We start from the raw sequence: 17,986 nt of genomic DNA, 5'->3' as shown, positions 1-17,986 counted from the left end.
AAATGTGGCCACATTCAGTTCATATGAACAGGTGGTCTGTTTAAGGCTGAGAGCTTTGTACACGCAGCGCACAGCTGTGTATGTTGTTAAGTCAGTGCTGAAAAAAACCCGTTAGACATTAGCACTCCGCTGTGAGTGTCTACCTATGATGCCCACAGTGCTGGCTCGGGAATAATTATAATTGCAACTTGTAATGCGTCGCACAACGTTCGCTCCCTCGCTCTGAAAGAGAGAGAACGACACAGAAGAGCGGCAGAGGCAGCACGGTATGAGCCAGTACCAAATCCCCCCCCAACAAAAGCTCTGTGGTCCTCTATATATTAAGGTGTTATCAGGCAACTAATGAGCAGGTGCATTGGTCTCTGAGCCATCAAGCTACGTGTGGTTTTCATATTTTGAGCCTTACACATTCCTGTTAAATCACGTGATTCTCAATCATCCTAGAGCCCTGAGCAGGCAGCCATTTATTGCCAAGAGAATATCTGCCTGAAATAACCGAGATGCTGGGCAGAGCTAAAATAAATATTAGACACTGTAACTGAATTATCTTGTAGATACATTCGCACATTTAACAGAAAGAAAATTGTAGCAAAATATATGTCTTCCCATTTTTGTGAAAGAAGTAAGATTTTTAAAAATAACATTTACTTGTGCTGACAACTCAGCCAATGAAAAGGCAAATAACATGGTTTAAGGGAACAATATGCTGGCACTTACCTTCGTTGGAAATTGCACATTATTCTGGTGGCATGGGACAACCACTGCTGGCCATTCATATTATTATTTTGACGTGTTGTTCAATATTATTGTTGCATCAAACTAGGATCCATATGAAATGTATGTATGTTGAAATTCTTTCACACTGTACATAGCCAACTGGGGTAATCGGAGGTGTGGGGGAAGGACAACAAACAAAACACAAAAGCAGTTCTAAAGACATTCGTTTTCAATCTAGATTTAAAAATGCATAATGGAATTCTAGTATATTTATTAAACGCCCTACACCTCATACTGATTTTAAATACATTATACGCAGAATGGTATTTTTGAGAAATTCAAATGCGGTATCCTGGTATTGCGATTTGCTAGAGCTTATTTAATGTGGCATTACCAGGTAACCTGCACAGACGTGAGCCAAGACATCTAACGATAGTGAAACAGACATTGCCGGAAGTTTAGTAGCAATTACCCCAATTTAAGCAAAGTGGGGAAAGTAATTCAGACTGAGGTAATCTTGGCTTATTATATTTCGGCAAGCACAAGTGTTTATTTGCAGATCCATTGCAGATTAGCAATCATGATGCGCAAAACACGTTAAGTGAATGGGAATGCTATATGTGGCCATAAGCGATATGCACGTTTATTTACTTTATTTCCATATTTATAGCGCCTTTTACTCTCATGGGCCTCCGAGCACTTAACATACAAACTATAAAATCGTTTTGATTTCCCAAGACACTGCCTTTATCCAAAAACTAGGGTGGAGAGAGAGAGAGAGTCCTCGCACTGCTTGCTAATCCCCAGCAACGTTCGGAGCAAGAGGGACCGCGTGATGCGTGCTTGGTTGGTATCCAGTTCCAAGCTGTCATGGTGGTTGCAACGCGTCGACCTTGAGTTTTGCCACGGGAGTATTTTTCAGCTGGTGTCAAGATTACAGAGTTTCGCCAGTTTCACTACACGCGCTGCTCGTCTGTAGATTATGTGTACAAGTGACACACACGCAGACACACACTCGAGTTATTATCATCACGCTTCGTCTGGTAAATAATACTTCCATGTCACCCCGACCTTGCCGACATTATTAACATGAATCGGTATAATCCAGTTATCCTTTTTTTATTATGGTGAATGTAATGGTTTCTAGTGTAGCCTCACACCATCTTTTTCACTGTAGACCAAAGCCTGAAATATTTCTCACTCAGCGTAGGTCTATTAAAACTGTGCAGGATACCGTCATAAAGTTCAGCGCAATACCGGCACCAGATCTGGGTACGGATCAATTCCTGCTGCCTGAACACAGATGCCAATTCCGAGATTGTCTGGGTCAAACCTAAAGTGGTGGCGACCGTGAACCCAGTACAAACAACATCTAATTATCATTTAAAGATATAACTTTAATCCCTCAAGCCACCAGCCATCACAATCATGATATGTTGCACACAAAGTTCTCAGTTGGACTGTATCACAGTCTTAATAACACTTGCTGGATCAACGAATGGTCTTAGCCGGTCAGCAATTAGCAGGGGATATATTGCAAAGCTGCTTAAGAATCAACAGCAATGATTATTTAGGATGGTGGGGGAAGGGGCGGGGATGGGTCGAAAAGGTTGCGCGGGGAGTGCTTGTGTAGTTACCAGCAACTGAACCGAAAACGTCAAAACATGCTGCACTTCAGAAGCCTTCCCTGCCCCAAGACACATCTTTCCATTACATGCTTGCTTGCACTGGGGCCTTGAGCTCCCAATCTGAGTTGCTGGTTCAGTGACCTGGTATGGACATTATCCCCCCAGAGCCACCAAGCTGCCAAAAATCTGAACCTCATTTTCAGGTTCGAGAGCCATGAATCTAAAATAAACAAACTAACAAACAGATTGAGTACAGTTGTCCGCTCGTAACTTGTGCAAGTGACTGTGTTCTGTAACCTTGCCGTTAAAGACGCCGCGGTGTGTGCTTGACTTCACCCATAGCGCTACTGTTAAAGTCAAAACATAGCCATTTCTGTGACCAGTCACAAGCTAATCACTCAGCTATTTCAATGCTAAATTCTCCTGTTTGATTTGTACTAGGTGCCTCTGTGGATGTGTAGGCTTCGACTTTAACATAGCCATTTCTGTGACCAGTCACAAGTTAGTCTCTCAGCTGTTTCAGTGCAAAATTTTCCTGTTTGATATGTAAACCCCTTTGTCAAGGTGCCTCACTTCTCTAAACCAGCTAAAAGACGCTACGAATCTTAACGTTCATTGAAGCTCTGTCGTCCCGACAGGTTTGTTCCTTTCACCTGAAGAAGGCCACTTGTGTTGTGGCCAAAACGTCGTGAGAATTATATTGTTATTTTATTTTATAATTTGTTATTTTATTCTCATTCTACGTGACTTTACCGAAAGAACCAAAGAAGATAATTCACGTTTGCCAAGGACAAAACCTAAACACAATAGAATATGTACCTTGGGCAGTTATGAAGGTGGATCATGATCGAAGTGAGAAATAAGAAAAGCAGGCTGGAGTGCCTTTGTAAAATTGAACATGGTATTGAAAAGGAGCGTATAGATGTAAAAAATAAGGGTTTATATCAGTGTACTGTATACACCGATAAAAAAATTACATAATTTCAAAAGTGCAAAAAGAAGCATGGAAAGATGCTTCCTTCATATGACGAAAAGACAAAAAAGGAACAAGTGTATGCATAAGGGAAAAAAAACAATACTAATCAGAGACATAATGACAATTAAGTGAAATACATGGGCTTGGACCAGATGCATGACGATATGGAATGATGGCCGGTGGATGACTCGAGCCTTGTAAATGGCATGTGAAAAAAAATCTAATAACACATTGGGAAACAAACTTTATCGCAGTGACAAACCATATCCTGAAAGGCCACCTGGGGGAAAAAAAAGAGGTGAACAAGGGGGAAAAATGCGAGGCGAAAGTGGGAGCTGACCCAGGGGGAAGAGCGAGGAGGGGGTACCTGACGGCATGATAGAGGGCAATGCAAAGTCACAGTACAACACAGGGCCAGAGGGTGGAAGATTAATACAAAAAGCGTAGAATCCAGATGAGGCCCAAATCAGATGGGGGAAGGGGTAGCACAGCCAGGATAGACATGTCCCAGGGCAGCTGAAAAACAACTGAACTATTATAGTATTTTACCAGGTAAGGCCCACTTAGCTGCATAGCTCTTTTTCAGACACGGCCTGGCCACAAATGATAGCTCAATGAAGTGGCTTATCATCATGTGGAAATCTATAGCAACCAAATACTCATGTTTCTAAACCCACACGATCACGGGGAGAACTTGCAAACTCCAATATACAGGCATCAGGGTCGGGATAAAATCCACAACCTTCTGTATACCAGGCGATGTAGTTAACATCTCCATAATAGAGGGTTTTGGGTCAGATCGCGTGAATATGTGTCGTTAAACCCACCACCATCCGACAGTCACTTAGTAAGGTTTGTCATGTGAACAAAACATGCCAATTAGTGACGAGTACAGCACACCGATGTGTTGGAGAGTAAACCCACAACATTTACAATTCGAGTATGACGTTTCGCCAGCAATTACAACTCGCATCATCAGATTTTTGGATAAATCCTCCTGTTTCACTCTGAGAGAGATAAATGTGATATCGTTAATTATGAGCCAATCGGGTGCCAAGGCCAGAGGGGGGGAAGGGGTTAATGTATAAATTACAATGGATAGTCGTTACCGGTTGGGTTATTCATAGGGTAATCAACATACATAATGCATGCACATTATGCACGCACATTGTGCTTGTACATCCTGCCGTTTTTTGTGTCCACAAAAATCGCAGTAGCTGTTGTTGTCTGTTCACAGTTAATTACGATCGACATATGGTGACTTGTATAGGCATGCAGTTAAACAAGTGTATTACTTGGTAATTCGCTTCGAACCAGCACTAAACCAGTAGCTTTTAAAACAGTTTAATAATTCGTATTTCTCTCAATTTTGATAGATTATGTCATTAGTCTTGCGCAGTAGTAACTAGTTTTGCACAGAACTTGAACATTATCAAAATCAAGTGTCCTTGTTGGCACGCATGTTGGCCACTGCCGACAGTTGTATTTGGGAGCATTTAATATTTCTTTGGTGTTATTTTAGTCTCATGCTGATCATTCGTCCCATCTGATCTTACTGATTGGCTGTGTCGGGTGGTGGCGGGTTAAACGACACATTTATATTCACGCAATATAACTAAAAAACCTCTATTAACTATCATATTGGTCGCGAAAGCCTACGTGTTAAACAAGTTAACATCTTGCCACCGTGAAGCTAGAATAAATGTGGCCCTGGGAAGTATCTGACAACTGGTTCGGTGAGAATAGATGACACCCAAGTTAGCCAAATTTCTGTAAAATCTGGAATAGATGGGGCCCTAGGCAGCTAAGGGATATTTTTTTGTCGCGCATATTGTAGCCCTGCTGTTTGTAACAAATTGAAAACAGCAGGGCCACAATATAATCAGAATGTTGAGTCTGGACTGTAAAGTCTATTGAAAACATAAGTTAAAGCATAAATAAACATCGTTATTTCGCGTACTCGTGGATATCATTACATTTTAAAACCATGAATTATCTCTTGTTACAATTGGCTGGCTGCGTGTAATGAAATTCACCCACTGGTTTAGGAGCTTACCTTTGAGTGGAAGAGCGGCCGAGTAGCCATTACGCCCTGAACTGAGCCACTGTGCACGGGGCCTCGCTATTTCACCGTTTCACCCCCAGCATTCTGTGGTAATTTCTTGGACGAATGACTGAAGTCTACTTTCGAGTGTAAATGTAAAGTAAAAAAATAACCTGTAGTTCCTTTAAGGGTATACCATCGTTTGGCAGTATCTCGCTCTACGAGTGCATGCGATATTTGACAATTCAAGTGATTAAATGACGAGTGAGACGGATAGTGTTTATCTAGGATTTACAGCTCTGAGCCAGTGGCTGAAATTCCACATGCATATAGCGAGACATTCTTTCTATAGGAAAGCCACTGCTGACTTTGCTACAAAGTGGTAGTAATTTTAACGACCGCTGAGGGATGATGGGCAGAGGCAACCCTCAGCAAGGATCTGAACTCGAAACCTTCCGATTGCAAATTCACTCTCTACTACCGAGCTACCTGGATAGATAATTGTACATTTACCCACACTGAAATTACAAAATTATGCCTAGGTAAGTAATGCTATTTGGATGTTCCTTACAATGATTTTTTAATCGATTAATAAAAACAAGTTACATATTCTTAAAATAACGAATAGTGACCTTAATTTAAATGGTTAAGCAGAGCATGAATTGAGTAATTTTGCGATGCTTGGCACAACGCAGATTGTGGGCTTCTGACCTGTAATGTACAGGACCCAGAACTCACTCCGTTTCCTCTGCACAGGTGCTTTTGACTTTAATGCATTAGATGTCACATGGTTCCCATAGCTGTTCTTTGATTGCCTTGCGACTCCGATGAGCAGCTTTGTTGTGGAGCATCCAGGGATTTTAAAACATGGACGGATAAGGAAGCTGGTGGGCAGGTGGGCACATTTTTATTCATGATGACACATGATGGCGATCTCTCGTGTACTTGATATGCGTCTCAATGTGAACGGCAAGGATACTGCCCAGCTGCTGCCTGGTCATCTTATGGCAAGTGGACAAGTATCTCTGATTTCAAACAAGAAGGCTTCTCGGCAATATCGGGCCCAGTGGAGTGAAATAACACATTTACTTGCACTAGCCTGCAGTAAAAGTGTGACCCACAGGTCAATGAAAGTTTGATTCTCAACAATAAAACGTCTCTTCTTGGTCCATGGAGTTTACATGAGCAGAGAGGATACATTTCTCAGTTAGCCTAGGTCATTTGAAACTGAGCAGTATACCGTGATAAAGTTCAACACATACCACAATACCTTTGAAAATAAAGTTCTGCAACCCAAACAAAGATGCCAATCCAGGAGGCCTGCAACCGAACTTAAGCAAACCCAAACAGGTGCCAACCCCTACTGGCTGGTTTATGAGGATAATGTCCGAGTCAAACTATTAAGACAGGTCAACAAAGATTATAGGTCTCATATGCTGGTTTCCACCAGAGTTTTAAACCAGTTCTAAAGGTTCAGAGTATTGACTTAATTTCATAATAGCACCCACAGAGTATGAATTTGTATTTTTTAATAAAATCTTGCTGGCACATGTATGTGGGATGCATTTGAATCAGTTAAATTAATTCATACAGTTCGCAGGGCAGTTTTGTGGCTAGGTAAGTGATCTAAAAAGGACACCATTGGTAGTGTAGTTGTGCTCTTTAGAATACGTTATGCGTATGGGTGCTACAGTATGCGATTAAAATTCAGTACACTAGAGGTAAATTGCGTTAATTCCACTGTTATTGTTTATTTTAATAGAAACATTTACTGGCAAGGTGGCTCAGCAGTTGGACGATGAGCTCAAAATCGAAAGCTGGTTTTGGAGGCCGTCTCAGCCAATCATTCCTCCGAGGATGATAAAGTAGGTACCAGGTTGTAGAGAAGTCAACAATGGTTGTCCTTTGGAATGTGGAGTTCCAGTACTGGCTTAAGATTGTAGACAGGTTATGAGCAATCTTGATTTTAAGCTTTCGTGACTGCAGGAATCCACTCTTTGGTTCTTTCGGTAAAGTCACGTAGGTATAAAATAAAATAAATCACGACGTTTCGGGCGCAACACAAGCGTCCGTCTTCAGGTGGGAAAGCAACACAAGCTTCTGTCATCAGGTGGGAAAGCTTGTGTTGCACCCGAAACGTCATGATTTATTTTATTTTATACTTACGTGACTTTACCGAAAGAACCAAAGAGTAAAGTTATGAGCACTTAATCAAAAGCTAATTTGAGCAGGAACTCACTCTGGTGTTTGGCAATGTGGTCATTGCTGTTTATCCACGGGTCAATACGTCCAGTGACAGCAGTGTTAGGTTCTGGATTTACTTTAAGCCAGAACTGTACGAACTAGTGAGGGAAAAAAATATTTGATCCCCTGCTGATTTTGTACATTTTCCCGCTGACAAAGAAATGATCAGTCAATAATTTTAATGGTAGGTTTATTTAAACAGTGAGAGACAGAATAACAAACAAATCCAGAAAAATGCATGTCAAATGTTATAAATTGATTTGCTGCACTAGTAACAAATTGCCATTTTACGTTTACGTGACAAACCTTACTAATTGGTTGTGTCGAGTGGAGGCGGGTTTAATGACACATTTACGCGATCTAACCCAAAAGAACCCTCTTATGGCTACAATTATTACCTTTTAAGCTACAAAACTGTAGTGTGTAAAACACTGAGTCTTACACACTGTAGTTGGAAGCAATACTCTTGTCGTGAGTCCAACTGAGTGGCAGACGTTATCTTGGGAGCAACACTAATTATTACACATTAACACTCAACACGATCTATACTCAGGTCTCGAATGCCCATCTAACCACGCTACGGCAGAAATAGACACGGTTTGCTATCCCGGTCCGGACCACAAACGGGGTCCCGGACCGCGTGGCTAGAGGCTTGTTCTCCCCGACGTGGATCTTCGTAACACCAGCACATCATTAAGAACCCCAAGCTCATTACGGGGCCCTCGTTATATGCCTCTGGGCTGGGGCTGGCTCCGCCCTTCACCGCGCCCAACTTCCAGGACTCTCGAGCTCCTTCTCGAATGTTCCAGAGAGCTCCTTTGAACCACGTGACCTCCCCATGGCCCCCGTCCACCGGTGCCCCCCCTCCAATATTGTCCAGTCACGTGACAGCAGGTCAACCAGCGTATCATGCCCCCAAAGTAGCCCTGGCTGGCTGACGCTCCCTCTCGCTCTCACCGGGAGCCTGTACTGTACACTGCTCGCGGTGCCTCCGCACGAACCAGCGCCTACCCAAGCCCCGCTAGGGCTGGTACTACATCCCGTAACCCGGGCTGCCCATAATGAAAACACATTGCCGGCCGTGGCTTCGCAAGCCGCGGTATCATACAGTGACAAGCAGAGTCACTACACTTTTAATAAACACAACCCTAACAACTCGGGTTCTATAGCTAGGTGTCTATCTGTTCGCTATGTGCATGCGCGCTAGTGTAGCGAACGGGCCAGTCAGCACACACGCTGTCTGACCCACGATATGAGGTTACACTCAACTGACGAATGACGAAGAGCGACGAGCAAAGACAAAGAAACGCGGGACTCCAAGCTGATCCCACAACGGACCCCAATCCCTGTTGGGGCTCTCCCTTTATTTCCCTGGGCGTGGGCTCACCCCGCCCTCGGCCACGCCCCCTGCTGTATCAAGTAAGGAGCCCCCGGCTCCCAGTCACATGTCCTTCCATTACCCGGCGCTCAGCAGCACATATGAAATAGTGGCTGGCGCTAACCATAGAGTGACTACATTTGATGTAACTACACTACCCCCCCCCCCCCCTTCATAAAATCCAGCCGACCCAGCTAACCCACAAACATGTGAAGGAGAAAAATAAAAAAAACTCCTCAGCATTTAGCGCAGACATCCCGGCTAATAAACCCCAGAAAAATTGAAGGGGAGAGAGGGAGAAAGAGGAGAAAAAGAAAACTCCTCAATATTACACGCACTGTTAACTTTGCAGTGCGCCATCTTGGCGCAACAGCAACATTTGCCAGCACACCGAACACGTCCAGGATGCGCCGACCCGACGTCTTGGTGGCAACAGGAATGCTCACCCCAAGTGTTATTTGAAGCGGGCCTGTTTTGGGCCGGACCTCCAGGCGGGTTAAGGGAGGCCTTCTCGGGGGAGCCCAGGGTGGAAGAAAACTGCCGCAGGGGCGCGGCCGCTCCCCAGATGACGAACAAGAAGGCCGTCCGACCAGGGATGCAGGAGCGGGTGATGGTTGCGCCTCCCCCCCTTGCTCCCGAACCCGGCTGTGCAGCCGACTGCTCCACCCGACACACAGCCCTCAGGTAGTGGAGATGACGGTACGCCGTCAGGTGGACAAAAGGGTTTTAGCCGCGACGAGTTCATGAACCAGCACCTGCAACCGAATTGGATGTGGACACTTTGCGGGCTTCTAATCTCCACGATTTCCACGGGGCCCGTCAGGGTTAATATAACTTAGGGGACATCCCCGACCGGGACCTCGGGGCATTGAAGCCACGCCCCATCCCCTAAAGACCATTTGGTCCCAGTTTCCCGGACCCCAACCCGCTGCTCGTTATCAGCTTGTTGTATGGCCGAATTCTCTCTCGAAGCTTCCCTAGCAAATCCAGTGTGGAGGAGAACCGCGCCCCCGACAAAGCTTCCAACGAGTTGTCCATCTGTGGGAGTGGATACACATCAGCCACGGACTGTTGAATTTGCAGAAATCAACGCAAAACCTCAAACTTCCGTCCTGATTTTTAACAAGCACAATGGGCGCCCCCCACGGACAGTTGGACGGAGAAATGTCGGCGTCCACCACGTGGTGCACATGGTCCTTCTCCTTGGGACTTAATTGATATGGGTTTTGCCGAATTGGGGCGGAGTCTTCCATATTGATGTGGTGGTGTAATAGCGGCGTGCAGCCAATATCGAATTTCGTTTTGCTGAAAACGTCAGAAAACTTCTTCAAAAGGGCGCGTATCTAGAGTCTCTGTGCCACCGATAAATCGTTGCTCTTGGCACAAAGCATGTCCAACCATGACTTACATTCCTCACTCTGGCCCGCATTTTCACCCAGCCCCACAGACGCAGCTACACCCAATGCCTCTATATATTTTTTTCCTGATAACACGCAGACGATGCGCGAGCCAAAACGGTGCCTTCTTGTATCACGGACATCTCCAAACCAACATTCAGGACTGAGATGAATGGTTGTTGATCGCCAGCCACCAATGTCTGCACGTACACCAAATTTTGGCCACGAACTGCCTTGGTAGAGGGGGCTAATAACATCCCTTCTATGACCGAATTCGGGTGGAGTTCTTTTTTTAGACGTAAGGGAATGAGCATATGTGCACCAGGGGGAATATTAAGAATTTGGTTGGCCATCGCTAGAACCGATGCGTTCACCATGCGAAATAGAGTGGGCGATGGCAAAAATGCCATTCAGTGGCCCGATGGCAACCCTATGCAGCCCTGATCTACAGGGATCTTTAGCGGCATCTTTCCCAGAAAATCTGTCCCGAGCAGGCAGGGTATGGCAAAGGATTTTGAAACGAGACTTGGGCCCGTCAATTGAATGTCGCCAATACACTGTAGCCGATAACTGGCTAATAATTCCCAAGGACTGCCCCGTTGGTGGCAAAGCAGGGGATATAAACGGGCGAAATGGCTCGCGATTTTGGCGGCAAGCAATACAAATCTTGATTTGAAGCTTTTGTGACTGCAAGAATCCACTCTTTGGTACTTTCGGTGAGGTCACGTAGGTAGAAAAATAAAATAAAAAATAATCACGACAATATCAGGCTACACTCAACTGACGTGTCCCTCCATTACCCGGCATTCAGCAGCACGTAAAATAGTGGCTGGTGCCAACCAGTGACATTTCACGTCACTACAAAACTAAGGGAGCTGTTGCAGTGCGATAGTTAGTGCACTGCGCTTGCAATACAGAAGTCGACGATTCCATTCCATCTCCCGGTGCGACAAGTTTAAACAGTTGGGAAAATTTCTTAAACACCCACACTTGCAGCAATTACCTACGCTCGAACCGGCATGTCCCCCACATATGCCGTGGAAAAATTTGAAACCGACGCCATCCAGACTGCCACTCTACGCCCGACCTTATGGAAGAGGTACGTGGATGACACTTTTGTCATCTGGCCACATGGCCAGCCTGCTCTAGACCAATTCCGCGACCACATCAATTCCATACACCCAGCCATCAGATTTACCATGGAGGTCGAAAAAGATGGCAAGCTACCCTTTTTGGATGTCTCAATTAAAAGGAGACCTGATGGCTCAATGAGCCACTCTGGTCTACAGAAAAGCTACCCATACAGATGCTTACTTGAAACCGGATTCCCACCACCATCCATCCCAGAAGAACTCCCTCAAGACTCTATACCATAGAGCTCAATGCATTTCTGACCATGAACACATTGCCAGTGAACTCAAAACACGTACACCAGGCTTTCAGGGCTAATGGTTACTCCAACTACACAATCTGCAAAGCCATAACTCCAGTCATGAAGAAGGATCCTCTTGAGGAGCCACTCAAAACCATCACCTTACCCTACATTGCAGGGGTTACTAAAAAGATCTTAAATCCTGAATAAACACAAGATCCAGGTCCGATTCAACACAGTACATAAAATCCGTGATCTGGTTCCATCTGTAAAAGATGCTGTTCCAGACACAGTACCCGGGCGTTTACAAACTAAAGTGCCTCTGTGGTAGCAACTACATTGGGGAAACCAAACGACATATCTCGGACCGCATCCGCGAACATAAAGCAGACTTGAAACACGGCAGGAGGAATTCTTCTGCCGTGGCAGATCACTGTTATAATTCAGTGGGTTCACATGACATTGAATTATTCAAGACAGAGGTTCTTTGCAAGCCAACCGGCTACCATGAGAGATTCGTTCATGAAGCCATCCACATATACAAACACAGACAATTTCAACCGAGAGGATGGATTATGGCTTAGTAACCATTGGAAAGATGTTTTAAACCATTTTGGTTCTTAATTATTTGTATTTTGCAGTGACCGTCAGACCACAGCTCTTTCGCTGGCATTGTGACTTTCTCCCTCCCCCCCTCCTCCCTTCCGAGTATGGATCGACCCGTCCGCCTGAATGTCGCTGTCCTTGGTGCTGGTTCTTGAGATGGGAAAAACCGCCATTTTTTCTCTTCTTGGTGCTCTTCTCTCCCTCACACCAACGCTAATCCCCCAGTTACATGCTAATTTATATGTAAACTCCCCTTCCCCCTCCTCCAGTCCCAGCTCGTTAGCTCTCCGTATTGCTAACTCCCAGTTACATGCTCCTTTGTCAAGGCTCTGTACCTCCCACACAGCTTAAAAGACGCTGTCAAGCTTGACAGGGTTCACTCAAGCGCTGTCTTCTGGACAGTCCTGTTTCTTCACCCGAGGACGGCTACTTGTGTTGTGGCCGAAAGTTATAATTTTGTTTTATTTTATCATTTTATTCTCATTCTACATGACTTTACCGAAAGAACCAAAGAAGATTACGTAACATGCCCATAACCACGATTACTCCTTCAGGCCGACAGGTGGCACTCTGTCATTACATATGTAGAGAAGTAATGGATGATATGACGTCATGAGCACTGTGAAGCGGGATGACGTCATGTGACAGAGATTGTAAGGGGGGTACTTAAGGGGCCCCCGTGATGCGAGTGGGGTCGTTGTGGTAGCCGGGGATGCTGAGCGTCTGAAAAGGAGGTCTCTCCTGCTCGTGACCGGATGGAGTTGGCCGATCCCCCGTCTGGGTTCTACTGTACGAGTAGGAGAGCCGAAGAGATAGCCAGGGTTAGGGCTCAGATAAGTCTAGGAGAGACGGCCAGAGTTAGACCACAACGGCCTAACTACATAACCGGGTCAGGTCAGTAACTTACTGCCTGACCCACGATGCCGAACGTGCCGACTGAAGCCCGAAGATCGAAGGAGGCGTAGCACGGCAGGTTCCATTCCACAAGACAGCCCCGATCAGCTCTTGGGACCTCCCTGTTATGCCCCTGAGCATGGCCTGGCTCCGCCCTCGGCCACGCCCCCTTCTGAATCCTCCCAGAAGGTTCTGGCCCATACACGTGTCCCTCTCCACCACCTTTGGCCCACGTTCTTACCCTGTCCTAGTCACGTGTCCTCTCGGGTTCAACCAGACTGTCATGTCCTCAACTGCCCTCTGACAGTCACCAGAACCATGCCCCCTATGGCCCCCTTCCATGCCATAACATAATCTGGTGTCAGAGAGAGGCTCTAACACTCAGTTCCACTCCTCTGTCAGGAGCTGGCGTTAACACCATAGTTAAGTTTTTTCAAGTTTCATTTATTTGGTATAGCCCTGTGAGCCATGTGGCTCTTAAGTCGGGTGCAAACAAAATTTGAACACAGAACATCCCAAAGTGACGACGCGCAACAGAAACATCCTAGAATAAACCAGCACATTCCACACAAAAAACGTATTAAACGCTGTGTGCAAAAATCAATGTGGTGCAAGCCAACAACAACCACCATAAGACAATTTAGATTACTGATTTTTTCGGTAAAGTCACGTATAAGAAATGATAAAATAACATAATAGCGTACGACGTTTCGGTTGCAACACAAGCAGCCATCATCAGGTACAGAACAGCTAAATTTATAAGAGGGGAAACATAACCTCAGATGTATATACAGACATCCAAGTAGGGGGGAACTGACACAGATACAACAGGGGACACAGAAGCATACCAGACAAACAAGGTTTAGCAAAATTTTGGAAACCATGTAAAGCAACACAGACGGTCGGTCAAAACACAATTAACGCATAGTCTCTTCTGTACCTGATGGCTGCTTGTGTTGCAACCGAAACGTCGTATGCTATTATGTTATTTTATTATTTCTTATTTATACGTGACTTTACCGAAAAAACCAAAGAGTAATTCCTGCAGTCACGAAAGCTTCAAATCAAATCTAAACCACCTCGTCTGCTTGTGTATCTGCCTTTGTGTCTTTGCTTGGATTTGTGTCTCTGTGCTGTCTCTGCCTGTGTGTGGGCCTTGTTGCGTCCGAGTAGGTGCTGCTGACCCCCACTTTGCCTCATGCTGTTTTGTCCCATTGTGTGCCGTCACGCCCCACTTTGCTCCATGCATACCTCATGCTAATTTTGTCCCATTGTCTCTCAGCCTTACCTTCTCTGCCTATTTAAGGCGACTTTACTGTGTGCTTGTCTCTGCTAGTTCGCTCTACTTCGATGTTTGTGTGTGTGCGGTCTGTATTTTGAGTTTAATACTTAACTTGCAATTTAGCAATCTTTGAAATGGCGTGATCAACCGGACTATGCGTTAATTGTGTTTTGACCGACCGTCTGTGTTGCTTTACATGGTTTCCAAAATGTTGCTAAACCCCATTTGTCTGGTATGCTTCTCTCTCTCTGTCCCCTGTTGTATTTATGTCAGTTCCGCCCTAAGTGGGTGTCTGTACATACATCTGATGTTATATGCTTCCCCTCTCTCATAAATTAAGCTCTTCTGTACCTGATGATGGCTGCTTGTATTTCAACCGAAACGTCGTACACTATTATGTTATTTGATTATTTATTATTTACACGTGACTTTACCGAGAAACAAAGAATAATTCTTGCAGTCACGAAAGCTTCAAATCAAGTCACAATTTAGATTAACCATGTTTTCGAATCACCAAAATAAAGCTATAAAAAGAACGTAACAGTAATCATAGGAACTGATTTTACATTTACAATAAACGATATACATAACACGTATGACAAAACCTGCAGCCATAGCTGGCAGCACGACACTCCCAGTGTATGATGTGCGAGTCAGCAGCAGTGTGAGTGAGTGTATGATGTGCGAGTCAGCGTATGATGTGTGAGCGAGTCAGCGGCAGTGTGAGTGTACGATGTGCGAGTGAGCCAGCACACGATGAGTGAACCTGTATATGATGAGTGAATGGGTCAGTGGTTGTGCGAGTGTATGATATGCGAGTAAGCGCATGATGAGCGAGTCACTGTATGATGTGTGATAAAGTCAGTGTCGGCCCCCCCCCCCACGGTCGCCCCCCCCCCTCCCCCTCCGTCAACGGGCTTACAATGCCCCGCACCTGCAAGACAAGCTCACTGGTCACTTGGGGACAGTCGCGACAGTGCATCCGCATTTACATGGCGAACATCCTTTCTGTTGGAGATTTGGAACGAGTAGTCCTGAAGGACTTCTCGCCATCGGGAGAGCTATCTGGATGGTTATTCGACCCGCAGCGCACTGGAGAGCCGCATGATCCGTGTGTACCTCAAACCTTCTGCCAGAGGTATGGATGGTATTGTTGGGTGAAATGAAGACTAGCCAACTCTCGGCGCATCACATAGTAATGCTGCTCAGCTGGGGACAGCATTCTACTCCCATATGCTACCACTCTCCACTCCGTCCACAACCTGGGATAACACAGCGCCAATTCTGGTGTTACTGGCATTCGTGTCTAGGATGAAGGGGAAAGAACAATCAGGGTATCGAAGAGGTGCGTTGACCAGGCCATCCTGCAGCACGACAAACGCAACCTCCTCCATCGAAATTTCTGACCCTTGGCAGTGAGGACGTGGAGAGGTTTCGTGATTGTGGCAAACCCGGGTACATAATGTCGATAATAGGAAGCGAACCCAACAAAACTACGCACCTCACCCACCAACTTGGGGGTTGGCCATGTGCGCACGCACAGTCTCATCCAGGTCGTCACAATTCTTGATGCGCTGACAATGTGCCCCAGGTAACGAACCGACCTGCAGAACAGATGGCGTTTTAGCGGCTTAAATTGAGGTTCGCAGTCTGCATTTGAAGTGAAACTGCACGCAACTATTGCAGATGTTCCTCAAACATACGGCCAAAAATGATCACGTCGTCAAGGTAAATCAATCAAGCATCCCATTGGAGGCCCGCCAACACTAGCTCCATAACCCTCTGGAACGTGGCTGGAGCCGAATGGAGCCCTATAGGGAGCCCTATAGGGAGCCGGTTAAACTTAAACAACCCGTCGTGTACGGAAAGCAGTCTTAGGTTTTGAATTGCCATCCAAAAGGCAACTGCCAGAACCCAGACAACAAATCAAGGGTGGAAAAGAACCACGGCCCCGACAGGGCATCCAAAGTGTCATCCATCTGTGGGAGTGGGTAACAATCAGCCATGGACACCTTAAGTTTGCAGAAATTGACGCAAAATCTCAAACTCCCATCCTGCTTCTTGACAAGAACAATGGGAGCTCCCCATGGACTGTTAGATGGGGAAATTATGTCAGCAGCCAAATCTCATCAACCACCTGATGAATGTGGTCCTTCTCTTTGGGGCTCAGTCTATAGGGGTTTTGGCAAATGGGGGCAGCACTCTCTGTATCAATGTGGTGATGCAACAGAGACGTATGGCCATTATCATATTTTCCTTAACTAAACACATCAGAAAATTCCTTTGGAAGTGCACGGAACTCGGCCCTCTGTGCATCAGATAAATCGGAGCTCTCGGAGCAGAGTACATCCATCAACGACTTGTCACACATCTCCCTGCTCCACAGCCACCGCAACTCCCACAGTCCTGCCGTTTTTCCCATAGCCACACGCGGCAGACGCGCGAGCTAAAACAGTACCTGCCTGTATAATGTACGTGTCTGTACCAGTGTTCAAGACCTGAATAAAAGGTTGTTGGTCGCTTGCCACCAAGGTCTGTGCTCCCACTAATGTTAGAACCCGAACTGCCTTGTTCGAGGGAGCCAAAAGAATCCCTCCCCTGTGGTCGCTTCTCGGTCGAGCTGCATTTGCAGTCGCAAAGGCACGGGCATCTGCGCACCAGGGGGAATTTTAACAGTTTCTTTCACCAGCGCTTAGAGTGTAGCGTTAGACGAGCACATCCAAATCGGGGAAGACAAAAACGCCATTTGGCGGCCCAATGGCAATTCGATGCAACCCTGATCCACAAGGATCTTCAGGGGCATTCTCCCCGGGAAAATCGGTTTCAAATAGACAGGGTGCAGCCAGGGACTTTGAAACAAGCACTGGCCCTGTCAACTGAATGCCACCAATGCACACCTTCGCCGATATTTGGCCAATAATCCCCAAGGACCCGCCATTTGCGGCAAAACACGGAATTTAAACGGCCCTAAGAGTACACAATTTTTGCGGCAAAATATTAAAAACCATTTCAAAGATAATGGTAGTGGATGTTGCGGTGTCAATGAGCACCCATACTTCTACACCCTGTACAGTACCAATGACGGCTGACGATCCCGCCACCGCAGCAACAATACGGTGGACCAATGCCGACCATTGACTCTCGCATGCCGCTTCAAATATAAATGTGCCTGGAAGCACCGCACGATCTTGAGTGACAACAAATCGTCCTCGTGGCTAGCAGGACAAAATTAAGTTCTTAAACCAGTGCCAACATGCGTTCGAGGACCAAGGAGTCGAGCCCAACCCGTTCCATCTTGGGGTTCGGCAGCCTGCGCCAGCGACACGAGCGCGCTGCAGAAGGCGAGGGGTTTTCTCAGCCTCCCCTGCCTTTGCACAGCAAACTTGTCGCATGTTAGATGCGGCATGAAATATCGCCGCCATCTGGGCGAGAGCTTGAGGGGAGCTCA

This window comes from Petromyzon marinus, chromosome 18 (assembly GCF_048934315.1).
Source record: "Petromyzon marinus isolate PM22_M1 ecotype Great Lakes invasive population chromosome 18, UKy_Petmar_22M1.pri1.0, whole genome shotgun sequence".
Taxonomy (NCBI): Eukaryota; Metazoa; Chordata; class Hyperoartia; order Petromyzontiformes; family Petromyzontidae; genus Petromyzon; species Petromyzon marinus.
The sequence above is the reverse complement of the archived record's forward strand: the minus strand, read 5'-3'. Positions refer to the sequence as shown.